The 17547-nt window shown below is 42.3% G+C and overlaps 1 non-coding gene across 1 annotated transcript; it reads right to left on the bottom strand.

Moving 5' to 3' along the window:
• Positions 1 to 17241: 17241 nt before the first annotated feature.
• On the bottom strand, positions 17242 to 17316 carry Trnal-caa (transfer RNA leucine (anticodon CAA)). Its single transcript has one exon. It is a non-coding gene; the product is annotated as a tRNA-Leu (tRNA).
• Positions 17317 to 17547: the final 231 nt, after the last annotated feature.

Here is a 17547-nt window from a genome sequence, read left to right as displayed (position 1 = left end):
CACAAGCATGCAGGGCTTCAGATTGGGCAGCATAAGGTGTCTTTATGAGCAAAGAACTGAACCGCATTTTACTCAAGGATCCCACTTCGCCACACTTATCTTCAATCATCTCCATGAAAAACAAAGGCTTGGTCGTGGCAAAACTTTTGCCATCTGTCCTGGTAGAAACCAGGTACCGAGGGAAAGGTTTCAACACAAGCAGGCGAACTTGACCTTCTTCCCAGGGGGTGGTCAGGGAGGGGAAGGCCGAAGGATCAGAGGGAGGAGTGTCATTTCTTCCATCACTCTTAAAGAGGCCACAGAATGGCCAGGATGTTGACGTTTTTGTCACTTCATGTGCAAGGTGTCTGCTCTAGTACCACTCACTCTGACCATGGGCGCCACCCAGCCACAGCAAGGGCCGTCTGACAGGGTGGCCATTGCCAGGAGTTCTGATGCCCCAAACTGATGAGCATCGACTCCTTGGCATACACAAGGTGTTAACAGCTCAGCTACTAGCCTGCCCTGTGTTGTCAGGGGCCTCAGCCAAGTGGGTATTTAACAGCCCCACCACAAGGACTGGCTACCGTGCTGGTGACCTAGCAGGAAGGGGGCCAGGGTGGAAGGGGAAGGGGGGAGGAGCCTGCACCATGGAAACTAGGTTGCGAGTTCATCCCCAAATGGCTCACACTAAACGGAAAACACTGGAAATGGAGATCAAACCCCAAGGGGACCAGAGATGCCGAAAAGGAGATAGAAATAGCGAACTAAACAATAGCACGTATCAAAAACAAAGACAGGAGGATAGCCAGATCGATGTAAAGAAGTCCACCAAGAGGGAAGGGAGGGGACGGGGAAGGAGAGGAACAGGGATGGTAATGCAGTCTGGAAAAAGGAAGGAGACGCAATAGCTCAGGGCCCCACGCGCCACACATGTACCCACAAAAGGGACTGTGGGCCACCTGGGGGGTTATTATTTGTGGTGGTGTTGATGCAGCACACTTTAAATATACAGAAACTGATACCTAACATAAATTATGAATTCAGCATATTAATTAAATGCCAAATAAAAGTATACATTTATCAAAATCGACTGTGTATTGGAATGCCGCTGAAATATCAGCATCGCTGTGCTCACTTTCACAGAACGTTTTTGTCACAACGAAGACTCCAGCGGTGCTCCACAGATTTGGAGCTGAGTACCTTGCTGAAATTCTGTATGGCTCTGCATTCCATCGCCATCGTTTTGCGGGAACAAATCTGTTGAAATTCTAATCAGGTGTAGATACCAGAAAACTAGCACTTTCACAAACCACCCAGGATCTGCAATGAATGCTTCCCCCAGTGAAATCTATGCATACAGATCTAAAGTACACAGTAAACAATTGATTTATAGTGTTTGCAAGATGCTCGTAAATTCTTCAATGATTCTGACACGTTATTCAACTCCCACAAGAGACATGCATCTCGTGACAGATTCCCAATTGACTTTATTGGCAAATTACTATTTTCTTTTAATTTATATAACTCCCTTAGACTCGAAACTAACAACAAATCTCACCTCTCATTTAATTCCATGCGGTGAAGGTGCATACACAAATCGTCGCTCCTTACAGCAATAAATTATTTCCCCAAAATATTCTCAGATAAGTAGATGAACATACATCTGTCTTCCTAGGTAAGCATGATTAATTTTCATTTTTCCAAATTTCTCCGACCTCCATGCACCCAAATTGTTTTGACCATAACTTCTGATTCGGAAATTACAACAAACATAAAACCATCCTAAAACTTATGCCTAACACATACATACCCATAAATAAATCCCTTCTATACTCCCAAAAAACTAATTTATATGCATACTGTGCACCGATTCTTGACTTGGTACCATTCACCAAATGATTGAGTTCTCCGACCTCCTTGCACCCAAATGTGTGTCTAAACTATCTCTTTATAATTGCAGAGACGTTGTGCCCAAAAAAATATCCTTATGTGACGAAACAACAAACAAGCTACAATAAATCCTGAAATAAAACATTGCTAATTACCCCTCAATTTTGTACACATCCCAAAATAATTCATTAAATGCTTCTTTTGCCCCAATTTCATTTTTTGTCCCTTCTAGACCTCTCACTATCTTAAACTTCTCTCACAAATGAGGCAATAACAATCGTAATGTTCTACAGTACCATTGCCAATCTGTTACAGTAAAATCACATTTCTCCTTAAGATACCATTCTGTTCAAATATCACCTTCTATATTAGAATCAAACTCACTGTATTCTCCCTTAAAATTAATGATATTAGTAGCTACAAACATCATTATCATAAAAAAAGCATTACTTTTTACTTTCATGTCATTACAAACATCTTCACTAACCACTTTCAACAGCATCACATCGTACAACTCACTACATAAAACCGCATTTACCTCCGTCGAAAAATCAGCAATATAAGAACTGTTCATAGTTTCACTACCCTCTGCCGTAACATCACATAAACTGTAGCTACAGCATCGTGCAATTTCAGAACCAGCAGTACCATTAAATTCCGCTGTGTTTTGATTTAAACCTGAGCATAATACCTTTTCCTCTCCTACATACTCCTGCACCACATTAATTTCAGATTGCACATCAAATTCATATCCACATTCATACTCAAACAAACATTCAAGATCCACAGATCCATCCAGACTTTCAGGTTCACCGCCATTAGTAGAAAGATGTACACAGATTCCTTCCTCTGAAGTATCAATACCAGCAGCTTCAATTTTCATAACTTCAGCACATAAAACATCATTACTACCTTCCTTCAAAAATAATTCACCAATATCTGCCGATACACACACAAATTCTTAAACAGCTGACAAGACTAATGCTATGCCGACCTTATTAACCTCCTTAACAACTTTCGCTGTCACAGTATCACCTGCAACATCACCACCTTCATCACAATGATCATTACTGCTGGTTAGCACCTCTTTAGAATTTTCTGTACCATCTAACACCACCAAATTCAGCTCCACCTCAGCCACCTTTTGGCACACAGAATCTTTCATTGCATCAACATTCACACGCTCCTTCGTCTCACATTCATAAAACAAATCATTTTTTTCCTAAACCTTCATCATCACCTTTATCGTTACCTTTCATTATCTCAGGATTACGCCTTTTATGTATGATCTAATTTGAAAATTTACCTATTTGATTCCCATCTCTTACTAATTTCATTTCAAAATTCGTACACCTTTCTGCCGATTTATTAACACCTATCACATTTCCGTTTACTCGCATCCTATTCGTCGCTGGTTGATTTTGCTATCTCCGGACCTGAGATGCGGCGAAACCTAGTTTCCCGATCTCCCATTACACTGGCTCATTTCGCCAGGTGTTGGTCCCTCAAATCCACGTTCTTGGTTTTGGTCCCTGTCCTGAAGGTATCTGTTCCCATTATCTCTTTGAAATTTATCATCGGATGTGTTCCTGTTACTTTTTCCCTGCTGCTGCGTTCTGCTGATAACTTCCCAGATGTCTTTCATAGTAGTTACTCTGACCGTAGTTATGATTTCCACTCTGAAAACTACACTCCTGGAAATTGAAATAAGAACACCGTGAATTCATTGTCCCAGGAAGGGGAAACTTTATTGACACATTCCTGGGTTCAGATACATCACATGATTACACTGACAGAACCACAGGCACATAGGGTCATAAATCAGATGCGAATAATTATAGGCCTATTTCGCTTACGTCAATCTGTTGTAGAATAATGGAACATGTTTTGTGTTCTCGTATTATGACGTTCTTAGATAATACAAATCTCCTTCATCATAACCAACATGGATTCCGCAAACAGAGATCATGTGAAACTCAGCTCGCCCTATTTGCCCAAGAAATTCACAGTGCCGTAGACACTGGCGAGCAGATTGATGCCGTATTCCTGGACTTCAGGAAGGCATTTGATACGGTTCCGCACTTACGTTTAATGAAAAAAATACGAGCTTACGGAATATCGGACCAGGTTTGTGATTGGATTCAGGATTTCCTAGAAGAAAGAACTCAACATGTCATTCTTAACGGTTCAAAATCTGCAGATGTAGAGGTAATTTCGGGAGTACCACAAGGAAGCGTGATAGGACCTTTATTGTTTACAATATACATAAATGACTTAGTTGACAACATCGGTAGCTCCGTGAGGCTATTTGCAGATGACACGGTTGTCTACAAGAAAGTAGCAACATCAGAAGACTCGTACGTACTCCAGGAAGACCTGCAGAGGATTAATGCATGGTGCGACAGCTGGCAGCTTTCCCTAAACGTAGATAAATGTAATATAATGCGCATACATAGGGGCAGAAATCCATTCCAGTACGATTATGCCATAGGTGGTAAATCATTGGAAGCGGTAACGACCGTAAAATACTTAGGAGTTACTATCCGGAGCGATCTGAAGTGGAATGATCACATAAAACAAATAGTGGGAAAAGCAGGCGCCAGGTTGAGATTCATAGGAAGAATTCTAAGAAAATGTGACTCATCGACGAAAGAAGTAGCTTACAAAACGCTTGTTCGTCCGATTCTTGAGTATTGCTCATCAGTATGGGACCCTTACCAGGTTGGATTAATAGAAGAGATAGACATGATCCAGCGAAAAGCAGCGCGATTCGTCATGGGGACATTTAGTCAGCGCGAGAGCGTTACGGAGATGCTGAACAAGCTCCAGTGGCGGACACTTCAAGAAAGGCGTTATGCAATACGGAGAGGTTTATTATCGAAATTACGAGAGAGCACATTCCGGGAAGAGATGGGCAACATATTACTACCGCCCACATATATCTCGCGTAATGATCACAACGAAAAGATCCGAGAAATTAGAGCAAATACGGAGAATTACAAGCAGTCGTTCTTCCCACGCACAATTCGTGAATGGAACAGGGAAGGGGGGATCAGATAGTGGTACAATAAGTACCCTCCGCCACACACCGTAAGGTGGCTCGCGGAGTATAGATGTAGATGTAGATAGACACAGGCAACAGACCATGCACAATGTTGGCACTAGTACAGTGTATATCCACCTTTCGCAGCAATGCAGGCTGCTATTCTCCCATGGAGACGATCGTAGAGATGCTGGATGTAGTCCTGTGGAACAGCTTGCCATGCCATTTCCACCTGGCGCCTCAGTTGGACCAGCGTTCGTGCTGGACGTGCAGACCGCGTGAGACGACGCTTCATCCAGTCCCAAACATGCTCAATGGGGGACAGATCCGGAGATCTTGCTGGCCAGGGTAGTTGACTTACACCTTCTAGAGCACGTTGGGTGGCACGGGATACATGCGGACGTGCATTGTCCTGTTGGAACAGCAAGTTCCCTTGCCGGTCTAGGAATGGTAGAACGATGGGTTCGATGACGGTTTGGATGTACCGTGCACTATTCAGTGTCCCCTCGACGATCACCAGTGGTGTACGGCCAGTGTAGGAGATCGCTCCCCACACCATGATGCCGGGTGTTGGCCCTGTGTGCCTCGGTCGTATGCAGTCCTGATTGTGGCGCTCACCTGCACGGCGCCAAACACGCATACGACCATCATTGGCACCAAGGCAGAAGCGACTCTCATCGCTGAAGACGACACGTCTCCATTCGTCCCTCCATTCACGCCTGTCGCGACACCACTGGAGGCGGGCTACACGATGTTGGGGCGTGAGCGGAAGATGGCCTAATGGTGTGCGGGACCGTAGCCCAGCTTCATGGAGACGGTTGCGAATGGTCCTCGCCGATACCCCAGGAGCAACAGTGTCCCTAATTTGCTGGGAAGTGGTGGTGCGGTCCCCTACGGCACTGCGTAGGATCCTACGGTCTTGGCGTGCATCCGTGCGTCGCTGCGGTCCGGTCCCAGGTCGACGGGCACGTGCACCTTCCGCCGACCACTGGCGACAACATCGATGTACTGTGGAGACCTCACACCCCACGTGTTGAGCAATTCGGCGGTACATCCACCCGGCCTCCCGCATGCCCACTATACGCCCTCACTCAAAGTCCGTCAACTGCACATATGGTTCACGTCCACGCTGTCGCGGCATGCTACCAGTGTTAAAGACTGCGATGGAGCTCCGAATGCCACGGCAAACTGGCTGACACTGACGGCGGCGGTGCACAAATGCTGCGCAGCTAGCGCCATTCGACGGCCAACACCGCGGTTCCTGGTGTGTCCGCTGTGCCGTGCGTGTGATCATTGCTTGTACAGCCCTCTCGCAGTGTCCGGAGCAAGTATGGTGGGTCTGACACACCGGTGTCAATGTGTTCTTTTTTCCATTTCCAGGAGCGTATTTGTCTGCTTACTTTGCGGTTTAAATTCCAACGTCCATTCTAATTTTTTCTACAAAATCCACAAATTCGTCTATTGAGTTGCTAGGACTGTGCATTAGATCCCACTGCAAATTTTCCCGTAACTGCCTTTTCAACATCGTAATTTCAGTAAGCACTCCCAATGGATGTTTCACATGCATTAATCTTGCAGTTTCACGTTTACAAAATTCTCGCATCGATCGGTTCCCGTATTTAAATGTTGGCCCATTCAGATACTCATTTTGGAGTCATGTTTGCTTCGCTTCACTCCAGAACTTGTTCAGGAATCTGCTTTCAAATATTTCGTAGGTAGTAAGTGTATCACTGTGTATATTTGCCCCGATTGCGGCTCACCTTCCAAATGTCTTTTCACGAATTTTATCTTCACCTCATCGGACATTCCCCTTATAAAATCATCCCTGTGCGCTGCTAGAAAATTTGGTGATATTTCTCGTCATCTCTGAAACATTTAACTGATCGAGAGCTCATCTACGGAACATTGATCACTGTAGAGGTTTGATGTGCAGCAAAAAAATTCATTTCACTTTGTATTTAATTGATTTGCTTTTTAACTTAACTATTTTCAGTTTTAATGCCAGATTCTCATTGTTCCACTTTCTCCCCTTTACCTATTCGAACGGATAAGTTGCTAATAGCCTCTGTCATTTCAGCCATTAGAGCATCTTGCCTACTCATACAATTTCTTACGTTGCCTTACAGATCTGCCTGCAACATCTCCACCTTATCACTGAAATTTTTCTCCACTTGATCTATCTTAGAGTCAAGTATCCCAACTTCATTCGAAATTTTGTCCATTTCATCCCGAATGGTTTTTAATTTTCCGTCTATCAATTCCTCGATTCCACTAGCCATTTTACCTGCTTCGACTTTCACAAGCTATTTTGGATTGAACCAAATAAATTTTTAAATTTGTCACCCATCTCAGTTTTAAGAGAATAAATTTTGGATCCCAAACCTCTTATCATTTGCATTAATAGCGACATCATGTCTCCTCCAAATTAATCTCCCTTGCCTGATTTCTGACTCTTTGCCCTACTAAATTCACCACCGATCATGCTCTCCTGCTCAGGCTAAGTGGCTCGCTAGTATTTTCGGACCCACGCAATCTGACTGACTGCTTAATATTAGTGACGTCTATTATTGGCGATTGAACTACAGAACCATACATAATCTTGCTATCACAGGTACTTAGCTTTGTTGTATAGATCCTTCTGCCATGGTATTGCTGCTGATGTTGCAGTTGAAGCCGACGCTGAAGATCTTGGAGCCTCTGCTGTGGTACTGCAACTGCTGCTGCGCGATGAAGCTGCTGCTGGCTGGAACCACGTCCTTTCGATGCCACCCCTTCTTCCGCATTACTTTTTTCATCACTGCTAAAACTTGGTGCACACAATTGTTACAAAATTCATATCTCAGAGCTCCCACGCAAACTGCCTGAACTGACACAGGCTTGGGACCTAGGTCACAGAATGTTGTTAACTGTGAGAATTACAATTGCATTTTCACAACTATTAAAGAAACCTAATATTCAGTCCTGAACTGATCTCATGTTTAACTTTTGCGAGGTTCCGCCTATCGAAGTTCAGATAATACTTTTGGGAACACTCTGCAGAATTTGAATCCAATTCTAAAACTTTCCAGAGTTCATATTCCACACCTAATGCTTTCCAAAATCCAATCCTGTTCCAACACTGAGAGGATTCTTATCCCTCAACTAACACTTTTCAAGCTCCTATCCATTCCCAACGCTTTCCAGGATTCTCATACCTCAATTAACACTTTTCGAATTCCTATCCCGGACGAGCCCCCAATTGCAAGCTAACATCTCAAAGATGTTCGGGCTCACATGCCGTTCCTCTGCATCAAAATGTCTTGGTTCAAACTCATTTAGGGGTTGAACCGCACGTGTCGCATTACGTGCCCTAAATTAGACACTTGTGACTGTTTGATTAAAATGTATGGCTGATGGCAAGTTTGTGAAATACAAAGTTAATATAACATATAACATATAATAATAATAATAATAATAATAATAATAATAATGTACAATACTAGCAAATACAGAATACCCCAGAAGACATGACAATGTAGCAAAAATAATACATCAACAGCTTGCCTTACAGCATAAACTTATAAAACAACACGTTCCCACATACAAGTACACACCACAAAATGTACTGGAGAATGATGAATACAAATTATACTGGAACAGAACCATTATAACAGATAAAACACCACCACATAACAAACCTGACATCATACTCACCAATAAAAAGAAGAAATTAACACAACTAATCGAAATATCCATACCCAATACAACAAATAGACAGAAGGAAACAGGAGAAACAATTGAAAAATACATCCAACTGGCTGAGGAATTCAAGGACACGTGGCATCAGGATAAAGTTGACATTATACCAATTATACTATCAACTACAGAAGTCATACCACACAATATCCATCAGTACATCAACACAATTCAGCTACATCCAAACGTATATACACAATTACAGAAATCTGTAATTATTGATACATGTTCAATTACCCGAAAGTTCCTAAATGCAATGTAACATATACCGTACAGTTAAAAGGAAGTCACGCTTCATCAAGGTCCGCGTCACTTTCCATTTTTAACCAGACATAACGCCTGACAAAGGAAAGAAATAATAATAATAATAATAATAATAATAATAATAATAATAATAATAATAATAATATCGGGAACTAAATTAATGACCCATAAATGATGTAGGCCACACACTTGCGATTTTGTTAGAATAACGTTTATTCAGAAAGCAAACTAATAATGAAAGTGGTCGTATTTAGAGTTACTGCTACACTCTAGGGCATATCATTTGACATAGCATCATAGCAAATTACAAGTTCATTACTCCACCTCGTTAACTATTTGAAAAGTTAAGAGTTCATACCAGGCGCACGGCTGCTCATCGCTCAGAGACTAAGTCCCGTGATACTACACAACGAGAAATTTTCTAAGTTGTTTCACTTCCTAGCTGCATAAAGACTGGCTGTCTGCTTTCACGTCTCAATCCAAACTGTCCCCTTCGGTATCTTGACCAGAACTGCTCTCTGCCCATCTCTGACCATGTTTTTTGTGCGCCGAACATCCTCGCTCAGCTGACTAGCGCAGTTCCCTATCCTGAAGCTGTCCATCTGATTGGCTACAGCTTATTCTACATTATTTTACATTTTAACGCATTTAAATAATCAAAACTTTATCACTTTCACATTCTAAATAAAGTAACTATACTGTCCATTACATAATACATGTTAATTTCTTTTACATAAAACCAATACAATTTCCTTCTTAACTATGAATGTCACGGTGGGTAGCCTTGCACCCATGTGCTTTCTGATAAATAAATAAAGAACAAAAGTAACTACTATGCACTAAACTTTACAACAAATATTCTGTTACCTAATGATTCAATAAGGTGTCATGCTGTCATTGTTCAATTTGTTTTGTGTGGAGGAAGTGATGATCTGATGCTCAACTGAAAATACTGATAATTTAAATTTACTGTATCTTTTAAACAAATAAAGTTACAGAGTTGATATTTACAACGTTTCTCATTTTAATGATGTGCTTCTATATGAAATGTCGATCGTTAAGATCGGCCAAAGTATTTAGATTTTAGCATTCAGGTCTTTCTTACAAAACTTGTAAATTTCACTTTAACAGTAAATCCTAAACTATTATAGATATGATCAATATTAAAGTTTTATTGGGATCACCACGAAAATTTATGAAAGATGGTAGATAAAATAACTGTGGCTTAATTCCCTGCACTACTACAGAATTAAATAGTTTTCATAAATGTTTCGCTTTATGACCAATCAGGTTTGCCATATTTAACACCGCTACGTCTTCTTGGACACAAAGCCTTCTACTGGGTTGCCCTATGACGTAGGTTCTCATCTGTCTCACTCGCACACTACAGCACTTAGGCCTCAATGGACAATAGACGCCTGTGAGTTTCCCCATCTCGTGGTGAATCTGCACCCTTTGTGGCATCCAGTCCTGGACGACAGGGTTTGCTTCACAATTCCTGAAGGCTGATTCTTTCGGCCGTATACTTAAATGAGAGCAAATTGCTTGCTAACTCACAGGACATACACCTTCCTTCTAGCTACCACCCCATTTCTCTCACCAGGTTTGTTTACAAGGTGGTGGAACATGTGATTCATGCCTGGCTGGTATGGTGGCTCGAGTCTTGCAATTAACTACAGTGTGTATTTTGCGCGCCATTCTGCAGTAGACCATATTGTCACTTTGTCAATCCATGTCATGAATGGTTTTCTGTGGAAATACCAGACTGTGGCCATGTTGTTTGATTTGGAGAACGCCCACGGCACCTGCTAACAGACTGGTATCCTCTGTACTATATACAACACATGGTGCTTATAAGGCCGCATGCCCTGTTTCCTTCATGAATTTTTAAAAGATGCAAGTTCTGCTTTATCAGACACCTTTATTCAGGAAAATGGCATGCCTCAGGGTACTGTCTCGAGCATCATCCTCTTTGCTGTTGTTCTTAACGCTCTTATGACCTGTCTCCCACCGGGCATCTCCGTCTCCATTTTTGTTAACGATTTTGCTATCTAATGCCATTCTGCACGGACTTGTCTCATTGAGCATCGCCTTCAGCATCGTCCTGATTGTCTTTACTCATGGAACATTGACAGTGGCTTTCGCTTTTCCATTGACAAAACTGTATGAATTTCTGGCGGCACAATTGGTTTCTTCCACTGCCACCACCTTTGTATCTTGAGCCTGTTGCTCTTCCATTCATTGAAACTATGAAATTCATGGTTCTTATTCTTGATATGAAACTTTCTTGGTCCTCTCATGTGTCCTACCTGGCTACCTGCTGTATGCGGACCCTCAGTGTCGTATGTGTCTTCAGCGGTACTTCCTGGGAAGTGGATCGGACCACGCTCGCCCATTAGTACTGGTCCCTTGTTCGTTTGAAACTAGGCTAAAGGGGTTTTGTTTATTATTCTGCATGTCCGCCCTTCTCACACTGTCTCAATACAATCCACCATGGTTGAGAGTCTGTATGCAGAAGGTGCCAGACTACTGTCATACCGCTCTGATTTTCTCCTCAGCAGATACGCGTGCCATTTGTCTACCATGCGTGGCCACCCATTCTATTCCTCCTTAGACTCCTTTGATCACCAGTATGAGGTGCGTCCCTCTTCTCTTTTACCTTCTGGAGTTCACTTTCGACTATGCTCCAGCAGCTTAACTTCACAGTACCTGCCATGTTCCCAATGGGTGTGAACCCTTCACCACCTTGGCTTCATGCGGTGGCCCATGTTCACCTTGGATGTCATTGGCCACCTGAGGGCACAACTCCAGCCTCACTCTATCGCCATAGGTTTCTTGACCTTCGCACGGAACTCTGTGATGGTACGTTTGTGTACACTGATGGCTCTCCAACTGATCATGGTGTCTAGTGTGCCTTTGTCATTGGCACCGATGTTTTTCATTATTGGCTTCCGGAATACTGCTCAGTATTTACAGCGGAGCTCTTTGCCCTGTATCAGGCCATGCAGCACATCCGATGACACAGGCTTTTCCATTGTGTCCTCTGCTCTGACTCTCTCAGTGCCCTTCAGAGCCCCTGTGTGCTGTTCACAATCCATCCCTTAGTGCAACGGGACCAAGAAAGCTTTCACTTGCTCACTCTCGATGGAACTACTGTGATGTTACTGTGGGTCCCTGGTCATGTTGGTCTGACAGGAAATGATGCTGCTGCTGCCAAGGCTGCAGTCCTTGTACCTCAGCCCCGGCTAGTTCTTCCATTTGTTCTGATGATTCCTGTGTTGCCATTTGTCAGCAGGTGTTGTCGCTTTGACAAGACCACTGGTCTTCCCTTCATGGAAACAAGCTCCAGGGAATTAAACCTCTCCCAGGGGCTTTGACAACCTCCTCCTGGCCTTCTCGCTGTGAGGATATCATTTTAGATAGGTTGCATTTTGGGCACTGTTTTTTTAGCCATCACCATTTATTAAGTGGTGATTCCCCACCAGTTTGTGCTCATTGCCCTCAACCTTTGATGGTTCGTCTTTTCCTGGTGGAATGCTCTTTTTTTAACCACTTACATTCTAATTTATGTTTTATGTCTGAGTTAACAGCCGTTTTAGCGAACGATATGCTGGTGGGTAATTGAGAGATCCTACACTGGCAACACTTTCGCAATTGTGGACGGTGTAGAGGCAGCACGGCTAAATATTTCTGTAGGGGTTTCCAGCTACTTGTTGAGTCCATGCCTTGTCGAGTTGCTGCATTATGCTGGGCAAAACGGCGTCTGACACGACGTTAGGCGGTATCCGATGACTTTTGTAACCTCAGTGTATATCCTGTGATGATGTACAAGCTCATTTACTTCGAAAGTTTTTTTATTTTTTTTATAGTGCTATTTGCTGAATGAATGACTCACATAATATATAAAATATATTAATGCACTAACAATAGAATTCTCAGAAAGTAAATGGGTTTTGTTCCTTACATTTGTATTAGCATATGATGTTTTGTTCCTGTCTTGCCCGTATGGATCATGAATATTTTGCCCTTTTAGATTACATACTGCCATCAACAGGCATTTGAAATGTATATTTAGATGTGTCTTTTTGTGCTCTGTTGTCTCTTTAGGGTGCCATGAACATTTATTGGTCCCTCCACTTAAGTATGCTGGTTTCTGTTGTAACTGAGTCAGTTGGAAAATTCTGAGAAGTTCTCTGCTTAAATGTGCCCATCTGCTGCCCAAAGTGGTGAGTGGCAGTCTATTCTATTTCATTGTTGTCATTTCAGGTCGCTAGTTATGTGAAATAGTTGCTTTTCATCTTCTATGTTATGGCTTGTCATGGAGATTGCTGCTGCAAATACAAGTTTTTCATCTTGTACTAGCTAATCAAATAAGCATGTACCTCATTAGCTTGCCCTCAATTTTTTTTTAAGAATTAGCAGGGATCCAGATTTGTTTGGTGGGAACTTGTTGAATACCTTTCCATCAGAGTACATAACTCCACTGTGAACTCTAGGTGAACAGGCCAAGTCTACATGAAAATTATTTTTAAACAATGGAAAATACAGTATAGAATACTGAGAATATTATAAAAAGGATAGTTGCTACTCACCATATAGCAGACCGAGTGAGGTGCTGCCGTGGTTAGCATACTGGACTCTGGGAGGACGACGGTTCAAACCAATGTCTGGTCATCCTGATTTAGGTTTTCCGTGGTTTCCGTAAATCACCTCAGGCTTATGCCGAGATGGTTCCTTTACAAGGGCATGGCAGACTTCCTTCCCCATCTTCCCTAATCTGATGGAACTGATGACTACCTGTCTGGTCCCCTCCCCCGTATCATTCAGTCACCATATAGTGGAGATGCTGAATTGCAGACAGGCACAACAAAATGCTGTCAAACAAAGCTTTTCGTCAAACATGCCTGTGTGAGAATTAGGAGAAAACACACACACACACACACACACACACACACACACACACACACACACACACACACACACACAAAAAACCATAGTCTCTGGCTGCCAAGGAAAGACTCGAAATTATTTTTGTCTCTTGAATTGCAATTGCAGATGTGCAGATCTCAGGTCAACAAAATGGTGTTAACTATTTAACTATCACTGAAAAAAAAAGGTTGGGAAAAAATACATGAAATATAACTGGAACTCTTTTTTTTAGTCTCTCTTCTTCTTGGAACTAAATGTCATTGAGGAAATTTGCTATAAGCCTTTACAATTTTCTGTTCCAAATCTATTCCAGTACTTTTTTTTTTAATCATAGAACAAGGGTAGTAGAAACTTTTGACTCTTGTGTGCTGTATTGCACTTAACTTTGAGTGAAAAATCTAACAGCCTGAATCAATCCAAATTTGGATGCTGTGTAGAAAGATCATAAAGAGATGTCATACACATTGTGAGTGTACAAATTTGCATATATGTCACCACATATGACATCAAAGTAATGTGTAATTGAGTGTGACTTGGAACGATTACATTCAGAGTTATTTTGGGTGATTAACTGTAAGATGATTTTATATTAGAACACTCACTACTGGTAGTTAGTTTGGGGTTATTTGAGAAGCCGTGGCACATGGCCAAGGTATTAGTGACAGACAGGCATATACATCTTGCAGCTTCCTGCTTTTGGTCCACTGGGGAACCACGACTAGAAGGCCTCTAACTACAGACAGTACAGGGCTATTACAAAGGATTGAAGCGATTTCATAAATTCACTGTAGCTCCATTCATTGACATATGGTCACGACACACTCATAAAGTTTTGTTTGGCTGAAGTCGCACTTCAGGTTTCTGCTGCCAGAGCGCTCGAGAGTGCAGTGAGACAAAATGGCGACAGGAGCCGAGAAAGCGTATGTCGTGCTTGAAATGCACTCACATCAGTCAGTCATAACACTGCAACGACACTTCAGGACGAAGTTCAACAAAGATCCACCAACTGCTAACTCCATTCGGCGATGGTATGCGCAGTTTAAAGCTTCTGGATGCCTCTGTAAGGGGAAATCAACGGGTCGGCCTGCAGTGAGCGAAGAAACGGTTGAACACGTGCGGGCAAGTTTCACGCGTAGCCCGTGGGAGTCGACAAATAAAGCAAGCAGGGAGCTTAGTGTACCACAGCCGACGGTTTGGAAAATCTTACGGAAAAGGCTAAAGCAGAAGCCTTACCATTTACAATTGCTACAAGCCCTGACACCCGATGACAAAGTCAAACGCTTTGAATTTTCAGCACGGTTCCAGCAGCTCGTGGAAGAGGATGCGTTCAGTGCGAAACTTGTTTTCAGTGATGAAGCAACATTTTTTCTTAATGGTGAAGTGAACAGACACAATGTGCGAATCTGGGCGGTAGAGAATCCTCACGCATTCGTGCAGCAAATTTGCAATTCACCAAAAGTTAACGTGTTTTGTGCAATCTCACGGTTTAAAGTTTATGGCGCCTTTTTCTTCTGCGAAAAAAACGTTACAGGACACGTGTATCTGGAAATGCTGGAAAATTGGCTCATGCCACAACTGGAGACTGACAGCGCCGACTTCATCTTTCAACAGGATGGTGCTCCACCGCACTTCTATCGTGATGTTCGGCATTTCTTAAACAGGAGATTGGAAAACCGATGGATCGGTCGTGGTGGAGATCATGATCAGCAATTCATGTCATGGCCTCCACGCTCTCCTGACTTAACCCCATGCGATTTCTTTCTGTGCGGTTATGTGAAAGATTCAGTGTTTAAACCTCTTCTACCAAGAAACGTGCCAGAACTGCGAGCTCGCATCAACGATGCTTTCGAACTCATTGATGGGGACATGCTGCGCCGAGTGTGGGAGGAACTTGATTATCGGCTTGATGTCTGCCGAATCACTAAAGGGACACATATCGAACATTTGTGAATGCCTAAAAAAACTTTTTGAGTTTTTGTATGTGTGTGCAAAGCATTGTGAAAATATCTCAAATAATAAAGTTATTGTAGAGCTGTGAGATCGCTTCAATCATTTGTAATAACCCCGTATATTCACTGATGATAATTAAATAATGTATATACTCCATGTAATGAGTTGATATTGAAGAATTGCTTACGATAGTTATGGATAGGTGACTATGTCAAAGTAACATTGGCTGACACCATGTTTTGGTTAATAAACTTCAGGCATATGAAGAGTTAAGCTTCTCACTGCAATTGGGAACAAATCTAAGGATGTTAACTGATTTCAGTTCCTGTGAGCAAAAATTGCCATGAGAGCTACATTTCTTATGTCACATTATTGTAAGTTTTAAGTCTGTTGGCCTTGTCAAGGCACACAGGTGAAAATTACTTAAACAAAGATTTGTCTAAACATTACCTCATACATTGAAGTTCTGGTCATACCCCATAATGTGAGACCAGTGTGTTCACACTATTGTCAGACCACAGTAAATATGAACTGCCATTTTCTCTGTAACAGACAGTTTTGTTCTTGTTTGCCTGATATCACATAATTGTAACATAATGTGGAAGAGTATGCATTGGCAGTTTCTAGTCACCTGCTGTGGACACACATGCCATTGTGCTCGTGTAGACTTCTTTTTAGTAATATGCACTCTTCTGGGTGTTGCAACATTTACAAGCTGCAATGTAGTTGTTTGTTCCCTCTTATGGCTGTGCCATTCTGAGGAAGACAGTTAAGCATGTATCGTACAAGGGAAACTCCCCATTGCATCCCCCTCAGATTTAGTGGTAAGTTGGCTCATTGGATAGACTGTCAAAAACTGAACACAGATCAAATACGAAAAGAGGAAGAAGGTATACTGAACTGTGGGAAAAAGAAGCATAATAGAAACAGTGAACGTTCCAAGATCAACATGTCAGAGAGTTTATTAATGGCTGATGACTGCTGTATTTAGCTTTTGAGGTGATGGTTTGACCGTTTGAGCAACATTTGTTATAGTTCTATTACTCCATGCAGCTACACCTAACAAATAGTGTAGATATTCAGCCTTGCAACTCTTGTGATTTATCTCAGGGTCCAACTTGTGCTGTGTCCTATACTTCTTTGGCATCGAACCTCTTTTTTTCCCTACAGTTTTCTATAAGTGAAGTGGTATAAAACAAAACATTGCTTCTTCCATTGAATAAATTATAGATTGGTTCCTATTAACTCTGTATATTGTCACAAACTTTCATAAACAGTTATACACTACATGAGAAGTTATTACTCCTAAAACCAACTAACACTGCTACCTCAAAGACATTTCATTCACATGTATGTGAATAGTATAAAATAACAATCACTTAGAATGAGATTTTCATTCTGCAGCAGAGTGTGCGCTGATATGAAACTTCCTGGCAGATTAAAACTGTGTGCCCGACCGAGACTCGAACTCGGGACCTTTGCCTTTTGCGGGCAAGTGCTCTACCAACTGAGCTACCGAAGCACGACTCACGCCTGGTACTCACAGCTTTACTTCTGCCAGTAAAAGGCAAAGGCCCACGAAAGGCAAAGGTCCCGAGTTCGAGTCTCGGTCGGGCACACAGTTTTAATCTGCCAGGAAGTTTCAACAATCACTTACATACGTCATACTTGCCTCCTTTGGTGCTGGACATCTTCCATGCTACCAGAGTTGCTCTGTTCCTTCTTGCTCCACAGAGATTATAAATGCTGTCCAG

Source organism: Schistocerca cancellata, chromosome 2 (genome assembly GCF_023864275.1).
Source record: "Schistocerca cancellata isolate TAMUIC-IGC-003103 chromosome 2, iqSchCanc2.1, whole genome shotgun sequence".
NCBI classification, from domain to species: Eukaryota; Metazoa; Arthropoda; class Insecta; order Orthoptera; family Acrididae; genus Schistocerca; species Schistocerca cancellata.
Note: the sequence above shows the minus strand (reverse complement) of the source record. Positions and strands in the feature narration are given on the sequence as shown.